The sequence below is a fragment of the Marmota marmota genome, unplaced genomic scaffold (genome assembly GCF_001458135.2).
Source record: "Marmota marmota marmota unplaced genomic scaffold, marMar, whole genome shotgun sequence".
Taxonomy (NCBI): domain Eukaryota; kingdom Metazoa; phylum Chordata; class Mammalia; order Rodentia; family Sciuridae; genus Marmota; species Marmota marmota.
In genome coordinates this window covers 49,965,027-49,984,209 of record NW_026000174.1, presented here as the reverse complement: position 1 = coordinate 49,984,209, position 19,183 = coordinate 49,965,027, and the positions used below count along the sequence as shown (strand labels likewise).

Genomic DNA, 19,183 nt, shown 5'->3' with positions numbered 1-19,183 from the left:
TTTTTTTTTTTTTTTTTTTTTTTTTTTTTTTTTTTTTTTGCCTCACTGGCTGTGATAAAGCATTTTGTTAAAGGCTAACATTCTGGTTAGTATTCTACATTGTGTATAAATATTTGTTTCAATTTGACCTAGATTAGGATTAAAAATTCTGAGAATGCACCCTGATTTTGAACGTGTTTGACTTTACTGTATTGCAGCCTAATATGATATTTTCTAATGGCACTGTAATACAGGTTTCATATTATTGCCTCCATTGTTTTATTTATTGTTTATTCATTGCTGAAAAGTTCAAGTCACTTGAATGGGTACGGCTCCTAAAAAAGTCATACTAACTTCTTGAGGTCCTAAGCAACTTAGTGAGACCCTGTCTCTAAATAAAATATACAAGGACTGGGGATGTGGCTCAGGGCTTAAGTGATTCTGGGTTCAATCCTCAGGAACAACAACAATAAAAAAAAAGACATGCTTTGAAGGATTAAAATGTCCTAATTGAGAACTTCGTTACCTGCAAGCATGGACTATATGTTCTTTTTTATATCGGCAGCACAAATACTTTAGACAGACTGACAGCAATGCCATTATGTAATGGCACTTATAAAAGCTTCCATCAATAGTGTGTGTGTTTGGTGTCTTCACATGGAACAAACTGGGTTATGGTAGTCAAAAGAGCCAAAGATTCAAAAATAAGATAGACTTGGGTTTTTAAGGTTTTGGCTCCATGTATAGTTTCACTAGAATCCTGGGGATGGAGAGTTGGATAGTAATGGGGGAAGCTTTCTGCATATTCAAAGATTGGATATGTAGGTGTTAGACATCTGTTACATAAATGACATGTGATAGTTACATGTTGTGATACTCACAGGGACATCAGACGAATCAAATGATATATGAAGCATGTGAATGAAATGTTTCATCTTTTTGTGTTGCATATTAAAACAAATGGATGGCTGCATTTAAAAAATTCAGGAATCAAGAAAGAAATGGTATGGGAAGCAAATACTTTATTTTCCCAAGGTGGGGGGAAGGAGTAAGTACAATATTGCTGCCAGAATATCCAATGTTCATACTTCTTAAAATATTACCTCTATATGAATTACTTGGGGATATTATTAAAATGTGAACTCAGATTCAAGAAGTCTGAGATAAATTCTCAGATTCTGCACGTTTTGGAAACTCACAGGTGATGCTGATGCTGCTGGTCACCAGCCTTGAGTAGCACAATATTATCCCTGCAGGTTAATAGGTATAATCAAAGGTCAACTAAGTATCTTACCATAAAAGATACACACATTTGGGGGGCTTTGTTTATCAAGAAAGTACCATCCAGGCTGGCCAAGCCCCATCTTGCCACACCATAAAGGAGCTTTCTGTATTTGCAGAATTATTATGTGTTGAGAAAGCACTGGACTTCTGCTTGTCTGGGCTTTCTGGCTAATGGAAGCAAGGTGTGAGTTTGTATGCAATAGAATTAGGAATAATCAGGATCCAAAGAGCTTATGTATTGCCAAGGCAGTAGAGCTGCTTCTTGTTTCTTCACAAGGTCTTACCTAATAGAGAAACTATTAGAGAAGGCAATGGATTGAATACTGAATGCCAACCCAAGCATTTTGAGTATGTGATTGCTTGTTTTAACTCGTCTCTTTCCCTGTATTTATTATATTGGGTTAGATACCTCAATTTTCTAAAATAAATATGAACAGAAGGAAATGATGTGAGACTTTCCCTCTTCTTTTATCTTTGAAATTAAATTCCTCAAGCAGGTACTGATTACTTATTTACCACATAGTTGACAAGATACTTTGAGGCTAATAATGACCAAGAAGTTAATTTCTAAGTATTCTCAGTTTATGTACAGAGGATAAAGACAAGGGAGGGAGGGAAGAAAAGGAAAAGAAAACAAACACAAGGCGCTTGAAGTTTAGATAATACTAGATTTGGAAACAACATACTTGGAGATCTGAAAATCTGAAGCAAATTGAAATCAGGTCCGCCAAGGAGTTAGCTTTGTGATGGAGAAAGAATTCAAGTGGGGATTTTGATCCTGGTCATTTGTACCTGAGCACAGAAAATAGCTTTAGACAAAGTCTTTGTCATATTGGAGGTATATAAATGGAGAATAGAAGTAAAGACATGCAGGTTAGTTAGTTCACCTAGCTCCATGCTGAGATTGAAATGTCCTGGGAATCAGCATAAGATAAGGTTTTGTGAAGGACAGATGGAGGAAATCTGTGTATAGCAGGTCCAGGCCTTAACTGTGGCTTCACTAAAACTTTGATTGTTCATGTGCCTTGGACCCTGCAAGAAAAATATCACTTTTATGTAAACATTTCCCTTTAGCATATGGAACACAGTACTTCAGTAGGCACGGGAGTCAGTGGAGGGGAGAAGAAATACATCTCCATATTGCCATATTTACTCAATAGGTCATCATTCCTTCTTTTCAACTCTGCCACTCAGATCTGATAAGGATTTTCATTTCTCTAACTTAGGGGAATTTGAATTTTCTCAAATAAATTTTTGCCATGACAGTTTCTTTAGAGTATCGGTTGGTGGTAAAGGAAAAGCCTTTTGTATCTCCCCTTCTTTGATGTGCTTTTCTGATTCTGCATTTTCCTGGCTGCTGCTGTTGCCTCGATAGGATAGGTCTGGGGTATTTATTATGTACTATCTCCAGAGCCGGTGCAGTCTCAGGATCAGGTGTAGGAACAACTGAGATAACTGAAGATCATTAACCATTATCAAACCCAAGGGCAAATTTGGGGTCATATTCATGAGTTGAAAAAAATTCAGAATTCAGAAGTGTTCAGGAATAAAGAGTGACTAGAGCAAGACCTGGCCAGGGATTCGCAGTGTGAGGTGTTTGTTCTCACTGGATATTGACTGTGTTGACTGATACTACTTTAAAGACTTTGGGGGTTGCCACGGTATCTCCTTATTGTCCACCCTTGAAAAATACACTCTTAAGAGCACAGACGTACAGTATGAACTTGTGCTACAATAGAAACTTTGGATTCTTTTGAGTTTCACTAAGCAAAATAATATACCACTCCTACTAAGTTTGTTTAAAATTTATCCAATTAAAAATTAGAGTCTCGTGGACACAGACAATTGTGAGTCTATGAGACTCTAATTTTTTGTAAACTACATTCAGCTACAACACTTTGCAGCTTTATTTGCATTCTTTTAAGTTTGTTCTATCATTTCTACCGTCGTTAACTCATTTCCTCCCCAACACACCAAGTTTGGCAGTATGGGAATTGGGATACTTTGATTTTTTTTTTTTTTTTTTTTTTTTTTTTTGTCAACTCATGATGTCAGTTCCAAATTATATAATAACCAAACTTTGAAGGCATAGATATTTCATACTGACAGGAGTTTTGCTGGCCATATAGCATTCATTTTCTTTGTTTTTCAGTTAAAAGCAAAGAATAAAATAAGACATTGGAAAGAAATATGGGGAGTATAGAAAAGAAAGGGAATTAGGAAATAAAACAAATATTTATTGTATGCTAACAATTCTGAATGCTTTTCTAGTTTCTACATATGCATAGTTGTACTTAACCCTTGCTATGACTTTCTGTTAGTTAGAATTTGTCATTGGATGCACATCATTTGTGGGTGAAACAAAGAGAGATTCCAATCCAAAATCAAAGTCCTGCAGCCATGCCCAGCAGAGCTGAGCTAAAGGTCTGAATCTCCCACTGCTCCACCACCTGGCCCAGAAGTGAGATGGTCTTAGCTGCTGTAATGTACCATTCTATCCCGTTTTCACAAAGTATCTTGAACTATGCCAAGATAAGCAATTGAGATAAAGGACAGAGGGTAAAAATTGAGTAAAAGTTACAGATCAACTCCCTTCCAAACAGATTATTTTCTTCGTTCACTTTGAACTTAACATATGTAAGGTGTTTTATAATGGTAATAATCTTTTTACATGAATATGACCTGTCTGTACCCTAGTCAGTGACATGGAATCATACTGGGTACTATCAAGCTCTTTAGAATGCTGATATATAGTCTGTACATGCTTAATATGCACACATTGCTTTATAAAACAAATCAAAATGACTTTCTTTTCTTTCTTTCTTTCTTTTTTTTTTTTTGGTGTGTGTACCTGCACATAGAAAATAGCTTTAGACAAAGTCTTTGTCACATTGGAGGTATGTAATGCATATATAGATTTTGGTGTTACTAGTAAATGTGTTCTCAGCTCTGCACATTTGTTCTTTTAAAGCTCTCTTTATTATGCACTTACTGTGTGAGGAGTTGTATCAGTCAGAACTATCTGAGTTCTGCTGTTATAACAAATCATCCCTGAATAACATAATAGAAGTTTAATTTCTGTGAATGCAAGTAGACTGTGGGCTTTGCTATTCTCCAAGGCATCTCCCTTTGGAGGGACGTGTCAAGGGGGCAGTCTGTTTCTATTTGTGGGCTTTATGTTTTCTATATGTGGTTTCTAAATCAATGTCTATTCCATGGGGAAAGAGCTCCGTATGCTTCAGGGGCTTTTCTCTGCCGTACCCTGCAATTGACACACTACATTCTGTTCACTGTTACAGAAGAAACCTGCCTACAAAGCCAAAGCAACAGCAGGGGTACACAATAACCCATTCTGGCAATCCCTCAGAAAGGATTTCAAATGAGTTACCCAGACCACAGACAGGAGTTTATTAGAAAAAGTGAGAGTATAGATGTCCACTACAGGCACCAAACAGACTGCCTCTGGAGAGAATGGTGTAGCTTTTACAGAGTCTGGATTTTTTAAGGGTTTGGATTCCTTTGTTCTCGCCTTAGTTTCTCATTTCTGATTTATCAGCTTATTACATTTTGTATAGCCCTTGGTACTTTTTCTTTGTGAGAGTGGTAATGGCCTGGTCACAAGGAGTGGATGTAGTAACGTGGTCTTCAGTCAATGATTCCTTCAAGGGGCTATCGTTAATTATGGCTGGAAGAGATTTGGCATACTTGTTCCCATTTCCCAGACCCATGCCTGCCTTGATAAAGTTCCCTGTGATTTCCCAGTTCTGCGAACTAAGGACTCTCTTTGATGCATATGTCCGATGTCCTTCCTGTAGGTATCTTTTATTGTCCTCCCTTCCATGCACCTGCTTATGGGCACATACTCTTGTTTTTCAGAACACTTTATCTGGCTCTACCTGACTGTTTTGATAATCATGGGGAGGGAGTGTTCTGGGAAGTATAGTGTTCTCTGACCTGACCCTAAAGAAAGAACCCACAGATACCAGTAGGATGTGGCTGTAGCTCAATGTTAAAGCTCTTGCCTAGTGTTGGCAGAGTTCTGGATTCCATACCCAGAACTACAGTAAAACAAACACATAAGAAAACAAACAAAATAAGCAGGAAACTAAAAATAAATTATATATTTACATTTACACACACACACACACACACATACACACACCACACCGGGGGTGGGGTGGGGGGGAGATCATGAAGCTGTTGGTGTATTACAAGTTCTTGAGAGAACAAAGATTAAATTTGTTGTTAGTGGTGGTGGTGGTGGTGGGGATGGGAGACTGGGATTGAACCCAGAGGTGCTTTACCGCTAAGCCACGTCCCTAACCCTTTTTACTATATTATAAAATTTTGAATTAGGGTCTCACTAAGTTGCTTAGGGCCTTGCCAAATTGCTGAGGCTGTTCTCAATCTTGAGATCCTCCTGTCTCAGCCTCCTTAGTCCCCAGGACTACAGGCATAGGCCATCACAGCAGGCTACAAAGATTACATTTTAAAAGTGATCTCCTTCTATGAGAACTACAAAATCATATGAGGAAAATAATAATCACAGGGGAATATTTAGGACCATATTACAATTTGGCAGGGCCTATAGTTCCTTAGGCCAGCAGCTACTGTTTTCTTAAGAGAGTTCCTTTATCATCTGAAGTAATTAACTTGAGATTATTAAAAATGCCCATTTTATCTTATGCTCCTGCTGCCTTCTTTGTTCTGTTAAATGGAGGTCAAATATATTTAAAAACCAAGCCTTGGTCTTAGAGCTTTGGAAAAAAAAAAAATAAAAATGAGCTAGTGGCCTAGGGGCAGCTCTTTCTTTTTTCATAGGAGGAAGGGACTTTTCTACCCCACTGTGCCTACAGCCCTGAAGGGCAAGATGAAGCTGTACACCCTAATAGCTCTTTCTTTCTTAGGCACTTGTTCTTTATACTGTCTCAGAACTTGTGATGGGTGTGGACAAATACTGAGACAGTTTGGTGGCCTGGGCCATGCAAAACAGCAAAGCATAGGCAATTTGGAAAGATCTACATTTTGAGAACAAATCAGAATAAAATAAAAAAAGGCCCTTGTGTTTTGTTTAGACTTCAGAGAATGAACAGGTCCAATGAGTTAGATTGAAGATTACATTACTTCAGAAAGTTTGTAGATTTTCTTCTTGTGTCTGATACAAAAGTTTCTCTGAATCTTTTTTATTGAAAAATAATTGGTAAAGAAGTATCACAATTAGAGATTATCATGTTGATTTGTAAGAAATGGAAAAAAACTGTACCATTTTTAAAAAGTTTTTCTTGTAGTAAAAAGTATTTCTACTATTTATATCTTATTTAGTACTATACCATGCTTTACTCATTGACTTGTGTATTTAGGTTTAGCTGTCAAGGGTTTCTTCTTGATAATTTGTCTTAATTTTCAACTTTCTTTGACTTCAAGGTCATGCCCATATAATTGGTTTGCTCTGGCATTCAGACATAAGGGTTTGGTAAAGGCTTTCAGCTAATTTGAAGACTAAGCATAATAGTTTCTGAAAACATGAAGATATTCTAGAAAGGCAAACTGTGAAAAATTACACAAATAGCTCTCATGATAATAATGACATAATTGTGAACATATTTAATAGTCAGAATTCATGTTTAGTCAAAGTGTTGTACAAACATATTTTTATTTAATCTGTGTAGTTGTGTGTGATGGGGACTATTACTAAAGAGATGTTAAAGAAAATGTCCAATGTCGTATGACCACAGCACATCTTTCTGACCTATTTTAAATAAGTCAACTCTTATCTTGTTATAAAATATTTAGATGGTTTCTAAATGTATGGAAATCCACAAAACCAAAATATAATTATATGAAACTGCAACCTAAATTGTGTTCATTAAAAGCACCGAGAAGGTGTTCACTTTTTACACAGAAATATCCAGTGGAAGAATCAATTATGCCATAGTTCTTTTGTCTGATTTTTAAAATTTGCTTCTTCCATGTTCAAATATCAGTTGTCTGAGTCTAGCAGTCTCTATTTTGTCTTTTCTATATATTTTTATTTTATGGGTGATCAAGAACATTTATGAAACATACAAAATGCTTTCTATGGTATATTATTAGCTTCTAATAATATTATAGATTTTTGAATGACTTGGAAAGAGGAAAGAATGGAGTCAGAGATACCAGTTAGCAACTGCCACAATCCAGGCAAGATGGTATGAAAGTAGTTAAAATCGTATCTCTGATGGAAGAAATCAGTCTCTACAAATAAGACCAATATCCTCTCCTGCAAAAGGAAGGCTCTTGAACTTGCAAAGAATTGTTTCAATTATTTTGGCTTTTTTATCTTTTACTTTCTTCTTGTCCACATTACAGAGGATTCTATTAATGAATAAGCATCTCTTTTAAAGAGTGAAAATAGAAATGCACAGAAATTTTTAAAAAAATTGAAATGTACCTCTATAGTACATAAAAACTACTTCTGTAATTGATCCGCAAATTTTCCTTTCAAGTAATTTTTGTTCCCACTCTCTCTAGCAAGAACATGTCCAAGAACATTTATTGACATTAGGGAATTTCTACCTCAATAAGCTTTGATGCATAATAGAATTTCGTTTGTCCCATCTTACAGAGAAAGTTGGAATTGAGAGAAATAGTGGTGATCTTCCATTTTGTCCCTTGAATTATAGAAAGAGATTATATAAAAGGTTGACTCATCTGTTCTTGATTTTAACCACTAGTGCCTTTATTACAGATATCAAATTTCAGATAGTTAAATAAGTAGAAAGTGACTTATATGTATGCATTCCAAATATGTGCTATACAAAATACAAACCATGTAAAAATTTAATGTATGTGTTTATATACATGCTCGATTGTGTGAAGTCTTGAATGTCACACTTTAGGAAATTGAACTTTTCATTTTGAACATCTACAATGCCTGCTTACATGTCATTTCTAAAATGTGCCTGAGTGAGTGGTCCTACTACATTTCTAAATAGGCTTAAAAATTGCTATCTTACAGGGCAGAATGAAGTGAGATAATTCAGACAAAGTGTTTGATTTTGCACCTCGCACTTAATAAGCATTCAGTAAATTTTAAATATGCATATACTGTTTAAATATAGTTTGCATTATCACAAATTGATCATATAATTTATTATAAGCATGCATGTTGGTAATACAAGTTTTTGGATACATATAAATACATAGATATGCGCATATATATACTTTTAGCTTTTTTCTCTTAACAATGACAGCTTCACTAGGCAGATAGTCCTAGAGCCACCTTTGATGAAATTAGCTTGGGTTTGCATTTTGTTTTGGTTATTTCTACTCTCAGAAGCTACTGTAAATCAGAAATTAGATGCCAACCATGAAGTTCTGACTTCAACTGAGTTGAGATTCAAGCTTGGTTTCTATATCTTGCTTTTCCTCCTTTACTTACTCATGTCCCTACACATCATTTAATAATGATTTACTGGATCTCAGTTTTGTGCCAGCCATTATCACCTGCTTTCATGAATCTTGCAGTCTGTAGAGGAACACACATAGAAGCAAACAATTGCAATAAAACAATGTAAACGTGGGCAACACATGGGCCTTTTACAGTGAGGAGGTATCTACTCTTTCAGATGGACACCTGGTTTATTATTGTGGACATGTTTGCCTATAGTTAAGGTAAATAGAGAAGAATAGAAGCTAAAAAGAACAAACATCAAGGAGCATTCCATTCTACATTTTATCTATCGCCTTGTCTTCATCTACCACCTACGTGCTGCTAAAGACGTTCAAATGATTATCAGTAATTGCTAACACCTTTTCTTATCCCAGAATCCTATTTCCATCTGATATTTGGCAATCTGTAGGTAGATGCTTCATTGGTATCTAAAATTCTTTCTGCTTATGATGAATTTATTGTGTCCTTCCATATAACAAAAAGTGTTTTTCTTCCATATGTTCAATGCCTATTCAATATATGAGCTCCTGAAAAATTCCTCCAACTGGAGTCTAGGAATCTCCTTCAATGTTTAGTGCCTGCACCATGTGGATGACTGGTCATCAAATCTTCCTTATCCTCTGCCAATTTTCTTTTTCATTCTCCTGGGTAAACACATGCAAACACACCCCTTGTGCCCCAAATTAGTAGGATAAGAAAGCAATTTTCAAGTTGCTAGGCAGCGGCAGATGAAGAGAAAGCTCAGAAAATTAAGTCAGTGACTTGGTTGTCAAGTACCATCACTCTGTTGTCTCTTTTTCTGTGCTTGTAAAATGTTTTTCTATTTAACATGGAATTAGAGTTTTAAATTCTATTGATCTGTAAACCTTAAAAACAGCCCCATACACATCTCTGCATCAATATTCTTATCTGCATTTGTTTTTCTCTTACATCACTAGTATCTTATTCTTCCAAGGGGAGTTCCAACTATGAATTGGCATCGTTTTCAAAGATCCAACTGCTTAGGCTAGGGAAGGGACATTAATTAGTACTGCAGCTCAGACTTAGGGAGAAATACACTGCTTGTTGATGTTATCATTGAAAAGAAATGATTCACATCCCAGCCATCATAACAATGAAATATATCACAAATTTGGCCCTGGTCATAATTTGTTTCTGAGTATTCTGGAAATTTCTTTGTCATCCATACTCTTTAAAGAATCATTTGTTTATTCATAAATATAAATGCAAAAACGATCTGGAGCATAGTAGTAGTGTTACAGTAATTAGCACATCCTATTTCCTCTCAATCTGTAGATACAGATATAGCAGTAAATGCTTAAACCCCTAAACCTGGGTAAATGTTCCTAAGTCCCTAAATTAAATATATTGGAAAGAGAAATATGAAAATTTCTTTTTTTCCTTCTTTTTTATTTTATGTTTTCAAATAGTTTAATGTCCTGACAAATATGTGGGTGAGGGTGATAGTAACATTAATATTATAAGCTAAAAAGAGCAGTTCAAATACATCTTTACAATGTGGGTTTTAAATGGTATAGAGCCATAGCTACAGAGGAAAAGGCTGCAAGGAGCGGGAGGAATTTAAAAAAAAAAAGAAGACAGTTGTTCCTTGAATAGGTAGTAAAAAGAAAAAGTTAAATTTGTCTTGAAGATGTCTTAAGTAAGAGGGTTATTAGTTTCTGAGTTCCCAAGTGACTATTTTTTTTTTCCCTTCTCTTTTGGCACGTATTAAAATGTCTGATGTACCTTAATATTTTACATCTTTTTCTGCCTGCATATCCTGATCTGGCGTGGTAACCTAGCATTGTTAGCAAGCAGTGGTGTCATTGCAACATGCATATTTACTGGTCCTCAGGTAAAATTAGATTTTCTGAGCAAAAAGATTTTGTGCAGCTGTTACAGGACTGGGGCCTTCTGGGAAACTGAGGACACGCAAAAACTCCACCTTCAAACCCCAATTCTTACAATCAAGTCAGAAAGAGTTCAGACATGTCACTCAGAGTAACCGGCATGAGTTTACTGAAGTGTTAAGGGAAAGCAGACACTCAGAAAGGAAAGCAAGGAACCGGGAGATGGGCAAGGGAGAAATGGAAGATGGAGATCAGGCAGAGATACACAGGAGAGTTTGTCAGAGCTGACCAATAAAGGAACATCTCTCCAGAGACAGAGAGAGGCAAAAGGGACTAGGGGTAAGGGACTTTTATGGACAAGCTCAGAGATAAGAGCTGGGTGGGTCCTAATTCCTGTGGTTAAAGGAGGAGTTGGTATGAGGAAGTGGTGATATGCCCTTGGGCCAGAAAGTGAATTTTTTCTTAAAATGGCAGCTATCACTTAAGATGGCCATCCAGATGCTAAGCAAGGACCTGACATTCTCACGGGAGAGAATGTGTGGTCTGAGAGAGTAGGGGGACAAGGTGCATTTCCTGCACTCAGTTTTATTGGGGATCCCAGAGAAGTTTCCAGAGAGTGTCACCCCGGTCCACCTTTTGACTTTTGACTGACAGCAGCATGACATCAGACTTTCAAGTCCCCAGTGCCTTGACAACTCTAGGTCACCTTGACCCATAGAATCAGTTCTGATTGGGTTCATAAGCATAAATTCTTAAAGATTTTATGGTTAGGAGGAATTATCCTTTTCTCCCTGAGTTTTGAGATCTGGTCTAGGAAAAGGGTCACAAAAGTCTCCCCTTTCAGGATAACTTGGGTTTGTTCCTCTTGTTATTTTGGGTCTGCATTTCTCCTGCAGATAAGGAATAGTTTCTGAAGAATGTGACATATCCTCTCTACTTAAGCCAGGCAGTGCTACAGGTAAATTGCTTATTGGAAGAGAAAGCATGTGAAAGGGTCAGCATAGTTGGCCCATTTTATAAAATTATTCCCTTAACTTCATGTTCCCACTATTCACATCTGTCTGTCCCCTACCACAGCCACCCCCTAAAAAATCATTTCCCAGAGTTTCAAGTGAAAATACTGACAATGGGCCTTACTACATCCCTTTTCAATATATTATCATATCTTTTAAATGAGAACAGGCAAAAATTGCACCAAGGGAAAGTCTCCTTATTCACATTCACCTGTTGATGTGAGCAGGAATCATCTGTTTGAAAGGATGCCTGTGCACATCCTCACAACAAGCGGAGGATCATTGTTTGCAGCAGCTTATAACTTACAGTGAGGTGTTTTAGATAAATATGAATGCTAGTCATTATGTGGCATTTAGTCTGCTTTCTGTAAACCAGATGAACGATGAACGAGGGATTTTTTGGATAGCATAATAGTTTTTAACATGGATGTAGAAGGACAGTTTATTATCTGTTCTCTCCTTCTTCCTAAGAGGTATGTGTTTCACTTTGAAGTATATGAGTATGTGAGGTACATATTATTTTACCACNAAAAAAAAAAAAAAAAAAAAAAAAAAAAAAAAAAAAAAAGAAGTATACTCTCATAAAAAGCTTGCAAGTCACAGTGCACCTTGTAGTTTCCTTGAAATGAAGTCCAAACTATAGTCTGTTCCTCTTTGCCAATTTATCTGGAATCTACAGAAACATGGGCATACATGGGATCCTAAACTCCAATAGATTCGGCCCCACTGGAAGAATGCAATGCTTTAAATGTGAAATTTATGTAGTAGATGTCCTAGCCTTTTTGATAATGCTTGGTTGAGAGTGGCTAAGAGGACTGCATTTAGAAGAGACCATTGAGGGAGACAAGAAAAAAATGAACAATGAGAGAGACAAGAGTTAATGGAAAGAGAAAGAGCTTCTGGCTGGAGGAGGAAGACTCTAGAGTCAATCCTGGATTTGAATCCTCCCACTTATTAGCCACTGCTTTTCTCTGCAATCAAAACATGCAGATTGGGGCTGGGGGTGTAGCTCAGTGGCAGAGTGCTTGCCTAGCAGGTGTGAGGAGCTGGGTTCAACCCTCAGCACCACATATAAATAAACAAAGGTATTGTGTTCATCTACAACTAAAAATATTTTTTAAAAATAAAAATAAACATTACAGATTGCTACCTGGATGACTCTGCTTAACATATGACTCATCTTGCTCCTTCCTTACTTGGCAGGCAGCGGATCTGCCTTCAATGGTGGACCTTTCCCCCTTCCTAACAAATCGTTTAAATTTTTCAACAAAATAAGAATCCACCATCTATTGTTGTATTTCAGGTTTCTTATTTTTTCAAATAACCTTATTTAGAAATCTGTGATATACTCTGGTGCTCCCCACCCCCACCCCCACCCTTTTCCCAGTGTTCTTGTTCTCTTTCCTTCTCTTTTTAGTACCCATTGTCTCTAAAGTTTACATAACCACAACCCCAGCTCTCAACAAGGAATAATTGACTCAAGAACGCAGGGGAGTGATCCTGCATTTAAATGAGAAGACTTTGCTGCCCTTCTTTCCTCCTCCTCGCTCCTCTCCTTCCAGAAAACAAACAAAACTGTGCTTCAGCTCTGTGACCTTTTGAAATAATATTTTGGGGGGAAGAGTGTCGGTAGTAAACTCACTGACCTATTTCTAACTTCGGGAAGAAGCTGTGTTTAAAGGAGAGAGAACAGAGAGGCAGGTAGGCTGAGGACTGCCGCCGTCATAATCATGGCCTTCGAGGGAACATCATCTACTTATGTAGAATGGGAGGTATAAATATAGGATGACTTTAACACACCCCTGATCACCCAGGGGGAGCAGGGGAGGCAGGTAAAGATTATTTAATTAATTTGAAAACGGATTCCCGCCATAACTTTTATGCACCATGCCTGCTGACTGTAGCTTCCAGGTTCCGTTCATTTGCGTGGTATCCTCCACCTAGCTTTGTTTTCAGAAGGATCACTCTTCTTAAGAGTGGACTACTTTATCAGTGCTCTATGTTCCAAAATTTATATCATGTGTTGGTGCCCTATGCATAATGACAGAGAATAACAGCCTTTAGGTCTCACCTTTCAGGACAGGGAGACTGGAATTTAATTAATGAATTCTGTAAGATCCTTAGCACCCTGAGATAAAAGACTATAACCTTGGAGAACTGTCATTTCCCTAGTTCTTAAATCAATTCCTGTAGAGCCAACAGGCATTTCAATAACTATTGAAATGCAAAATGTGCGGCATGTGTACATACATATGTACATATATGAAATAAACAGCATTTTAATCCTGAAAGTTCCATTTCAGGGTAAAAATGCTGTTTATTTCATGTATGAAAGTTACCCCTACATGTTACCTATTTTAAATCGGAGGCTCAGAAGGAATTTCACAAGATCACAGTGCATATTAGGACCACAATCTAGAAGAAACCTGGTATCTGTTAGCCTCTGTGCTTTGCATGACATAGAAGATAATCTTGGTGTAGATATTCTATATATAAGTGCAATCTGACCAAGCCCTGAAAGAGAGATGGTTTGTGATTGGCCTCAAACCACTTTTAAATATAAACAGGGTTATTACTGCTGTATAAAATGTCATGAATAACTTTTCATACCATTGGATATAGGAGATGATATGGATTTGAAGCCAGCTCTATGTTAGGGAAATATTACTGGCAACAACCCATGTCATTTGCCCAGGCAGCAACCACCTGTAATTGGATGTAATATTGTGGTGGTGTTGAAAAGGCGTTGTTGAAAATTGCTTGTAGGAAGTACATGGAGGCCAGAAGATTGAATTTATTGGATTGAAACTGATCTAGCCTGAAATTGTTACTATTAGGATAGGTTAGTAGTCTGAGTCATAATAGAATGAGCTCTAGATTTTGAATGCGATAACTTGGGATAGAATATCCAAACCAGCATTCTCTTTATTAACTGCATGGCTTCGGGCAAATAACAGAACTTCTCTGTGTCTATATGTGTGCTTTTGTAAAACTAAACTAGATTTTTCAGATCATGTACATTTAGTGAGAATTAAAATGAGACAATTTAGGGTAAGTTGAATTGAATAGTGCTTATGACATGACTATAGTAAATTGTTAATTTTCTGGGTCTTTCAGTCTTCATCTAAATCTGAAGAAAGTGTCAGTAAGGATTAGGAAGTATGTTTGTGGTTTGTTACATAGACACAATCCTCCAGAAGGGATTTATGCTACCAATTAGGATGTCTATATCCTCTAGTAATCATGGAACTTCTCTAAGATTTTATGATCTTACTGCTAGATGTTTCCATCCATTACCTCACGTTTGATTGGCTAAATAAAACCTTTTAAACACATGAGACAGGAAGGGAACAATAGACCTTATTGTGTTAAAACTTCATTTTTATGGTAAAATCCTTCTTCCTAAGCTTACTTTGTTGTAGTAAAGTATAAAATTTTACTTTGGCACTAGAATCAGCTTAATCAATTAATTCCAAAGTTTCCAAGAAGTCATACTAAACACTATTCTTTTCCCTCCCAGTGGAGACCACACTCACTCATGACAGGGTTTTAACTATTCAAATAGCTCCTGTTTGCTTCTCTAGAAATAATGAATTTAGGCCCTTGATTCAGGTAACCCAGCTGTCTGGATAATTCATGCTTTTATGCAGGCAGCTTGTAGGGATTCTTTTCCACAATAGTTTTATTAGTCTCTCCACATTTTACAATTACTTGTTCTGAGTCAATAATAGTGGCCTATATAGCAGGTTCTTAGAGTTGTTGTATTGACTGTATGATTTTAAGAGCACAGTTTTGACCTCCATCTGTCTAATATTGTCTTGGTGGGATTCTGCCTAAGAGCACGGTGGAGACAATAAACAAATTGACATTTGGGAACATTCCAACTTTTTAAAGCTATAAGAGTAAGATCAGTAGATGAATGAATATCAGAAGTCATATTAAGTTATTGATGATTTCCATTCATAATAATTCCTTAATTTTTTTAGTGCTAACATTTTGGTACTAAATGATAAAGAGGCACAAAATGAATTAATGATAGAGACAAAAAAAATGAATTAAAACAGACTCTCTCTTTCTATGAAACAGCTTTAAGTATTTGGGGGGGGGCACAGAACCTGGAGAGGTAATTGTGTTATAATGTGGTGGGTATAATGCAAATCATGGTAGAACTAATTGCTTTGCTAAATTCTCTTAACTGAACTTGGGGAGGAATTGTGTGTTTAAATGTTTCCCCAAGGAGCGGATGCTCAAGGTAAGACTTAAAGGAATAGGAATTAGCCAGGAAAGGAAGATTCAAGGAATATGAGTTGTTAACTTATGTTCCATAGAGTTTTTGTCTTTTATTCCAGCATTGGAAGGCCATAAAACATTACGCTTTCTGGTGGCCTTTTAAATAACAACTGAGAGAGGGCAACAGAAAACAAAGCAGGTTATAGCATTAGAATCAGGAACTCAGACACTGAGGGCTACCTGCCAATATAGAAGGAAAAAAAGTATTTTGGAGTGAAAATAATTGCAATATAGCTATCCTTTATGAAATCCATACTCTGTGCAAGCTAGGAATTTTACATATTATTTGCATATGAAGCACCTCTCCCAAAACTTGTGTGTTGAAAGCAAGGTCCCTAGTGCAGCAAGGTTCAAAGGTAGGACATTAGGGAAATGATTGGTGAGAGTTGTAACCTTACCAATGAATTAATCAATTTGATGGACTGATAATTTGAGAGGACTACTGGGTGGTAATTGTTGTCTGGTGGGGAGTGCTGGGCCATATCTGTGTACCTCCCCCCACCCCCACACCCCTTCCTGATGTCTTAAACAGAATAGCTTTCCTCTCTCATGCTCTTCCACTGTGGTATCTGGTCTTACCTCAGAAATGGAGTCAGCTGACCATGTACTGAGACTTAAAACATGAGCCCAAAATAAACTTTTCTTTTCAAAGTTTGTCAGGTACTTTGGTCATAGTCACACAAAGCTAACACATATAGCATTTCTTATTTAACCCCTGCAACAAAATTATGAGTTCAGAATTATGCCAGTTTTAGAAATGAATCAATCAATAAAAACTTACAGGAAATTGCATATACACAGATTTGAGTTGAGGGGTTGAGACTAAGACTCTGGTTTATTTTAGTCGAAATATCATCATCTTTGGGCTATATTGTCCTTTTTTATGTTCAGTTGCATTTGTCATCATGCATTTATTAAGGGCACCATAAGTTATTTAAGGCATAAATTAAAGAAAGCTGGAAAAGTAAGACAAATAATGAAAGAATTGGACTTTGGGACATATACAGACAGAGAAAAGTTTATTGAATAAAGTCCACCTTGTAGAGATGTATTTAAACATACATGGCAAAAGACATGAATGCTAAATGTAACTTAAGTTATAAATAACCAGATCATTATGTAATAAGGATTTTAATGATTTTAGAGGTTTGACAGCCTCTATAGAATAAAAAGCTATTGCATTTTCAAAGCTATCTTGTGGGAAATATTCAAAACTTAATCACTTGAGGATGTAAAGTTAAATTAGATAGAACATGTCTCTGATATCTGAAATGGTTTCTCTGCCTAAATTGTATGCACAAACACACGTATCATTCAAAGGCTTAATTTTTACAAAATACATATTTCAATGCATTTAAATAATGATTTTTAATCTAAGAAGGAAAGCACTTAGAAGAGGATATCTTTTAGAAATTAATTTTCAGGTAGAAGCTAAACTATTATAAAATGTTTTAGAAACTGAAGACTCCTTAGAGTGAATTGGGAAACATGTAGTCATTTTAAAATAATTAGTTTTCTAAAGGAAAACATGAATGGATGGTCTTGGAAAGGAGGCAAAGAATTAATTTCCCAGAAGGCCCTGTAGGTAAAATTATGGTTGGCACATCTTGTTCTGCAGATACATCCCTTATTGGTATCTTGACTGTTCTCTTGAGTGACATTTTGAATTAGCATGTGCTAATGATTGTCCAATATCACAATCAAGAAAATCACCTTTATGGGCTGAGTTTGTGGCTCAAGTGCTAGAGTGCTCACCAAGCATGTGTGGGACACTGGGTTAGCTCCTCAGCACGACATAAGGACAAAATAAAGATATTGTGTCCATGTAAAACTAAAATAATATTTTTTTAAACAAAAGGTTGATAATTAGTTAAAAAAAAAAAAAAAGTAAGTCATCTTTCAGATATTTCACTCTGGATGAGCCCATTCTTGATTTCCCTTCTCGACTAAGTCTGACAGGAAATAGCCGAACTTGGTAGGTAGAAGTTTCAGGTTTCACAATATAAGTATATCCTGCCCAATCCCCCTGGATGCTTCTTATTCAGCAGTGAAAAGAAAATCATGTTATAGAAAGGGAACATCCAGCTTGCCTGACATTTTTGGGTACTTTGCTCTGGATCCCTGGGTTATACTAATATTCATTTTCTCCTGCCTAATGCATATTTAAGTCTGGCATCTTTTCTCCTTTTGGTTTTTAATGGTTTCTTTCCATTTCCTATTCCTTCTCTTAACTAGCCAGGCCTCATACCTTCTCTGATAACATGAAAAAACATGATACTGTTTTTGCCATGTGAACAGATACCCACAGATTCACCCATACTGAGGGTTGGACTTATTATCCTTTCATTCAGTCTTTTTTTTTTCTTCCTTGGGTGGTAGTGGGGTTCATGGATTGAACTCAGGAGCACTCAGCCACTGAGCCACATCCCAAAGCCCTATTTTGTATTTTATTTAGAGACAGCATCTCACTGAGTTGCTAAGTGCTTTGCTGAGTTGCTGAAGTTGGCTTTGAATTCAGGATCCTCCTGCCTCAGCCTCCCAAGCAGCTGGGATTACAAGACTGTGCCACCACCATGGCCAGCCCATTGTGTCTTTACAGTGGAAAGACAGTCTGTGTTTCTAACTTTTTCTTGTATTTGTTTTTAACTTTTTTCCAGTACTATGGATCAAACTCCAGTCCTCTTACAGACCAAACAAATGCTTTACCAGCCCTTTCCATCTTATTTTGAGACAGGGAGACACCGTCTCACTAAGTTGCCCAGACTGACCTCAAATTTGTGATCCTCCTGCTTCAGTCTCCCAAGTAGTTAGAATTTACAGGCACACATATCTGTGGCCTGGGGATTTTCCGTTATATCCTAAATATGCCTTTCCTCCAGTCAGACTAGTAACTATTCATTGTCCCTAAACACCAGCTTATGCTCCATTATTTTTCAGCTGTCACTCAAGTGGTTTTCTCTGGTCTGTTCACATTTATCAACGTATTGAAACTCCACCACCACTTTCTAACAACAGACCTTGATCTTTTGTACTAAGTGAACCCTTTCCCTGCTTTAAGCCTGCATGTCATTTACCTTGTTATCTTCCCTATGGACACATCCTAATTCACTGTGAGCACTCACTGGGTTACCTCAAATTTCCAGCACAAATTTCAGCATAGGAGGGGATAGATGAATGTCTATTGAATGTACAGGAATTATTTCTTTGAAACACATAGCTTTATTTAAGTGAAAATTGAATTCTGAAGCAATCAAAATGTCCACAGGTAGTAGAAAAGGATAAATGTGTTATATACATCCATATATATATATATATATATATATATATATATATAT

The 19,183-nt window shown here is 36.7% G+C and overlaps 1 protein-coding gene across 11 annotated transcripts in view; it reads left to right on the top strand.

The window, feature by feature from the left end:
* Lrrc4c (leucine rich repeat containing 4C) overlaps nucleotides 1-19,183 on the top strand; it is a 1,134,834-nt gene that overhangs the window by 1,018,496 nt on the left and 97,155 nt on the right. The gene's annotated exons all lie outside the window — the stretch shown is intronic.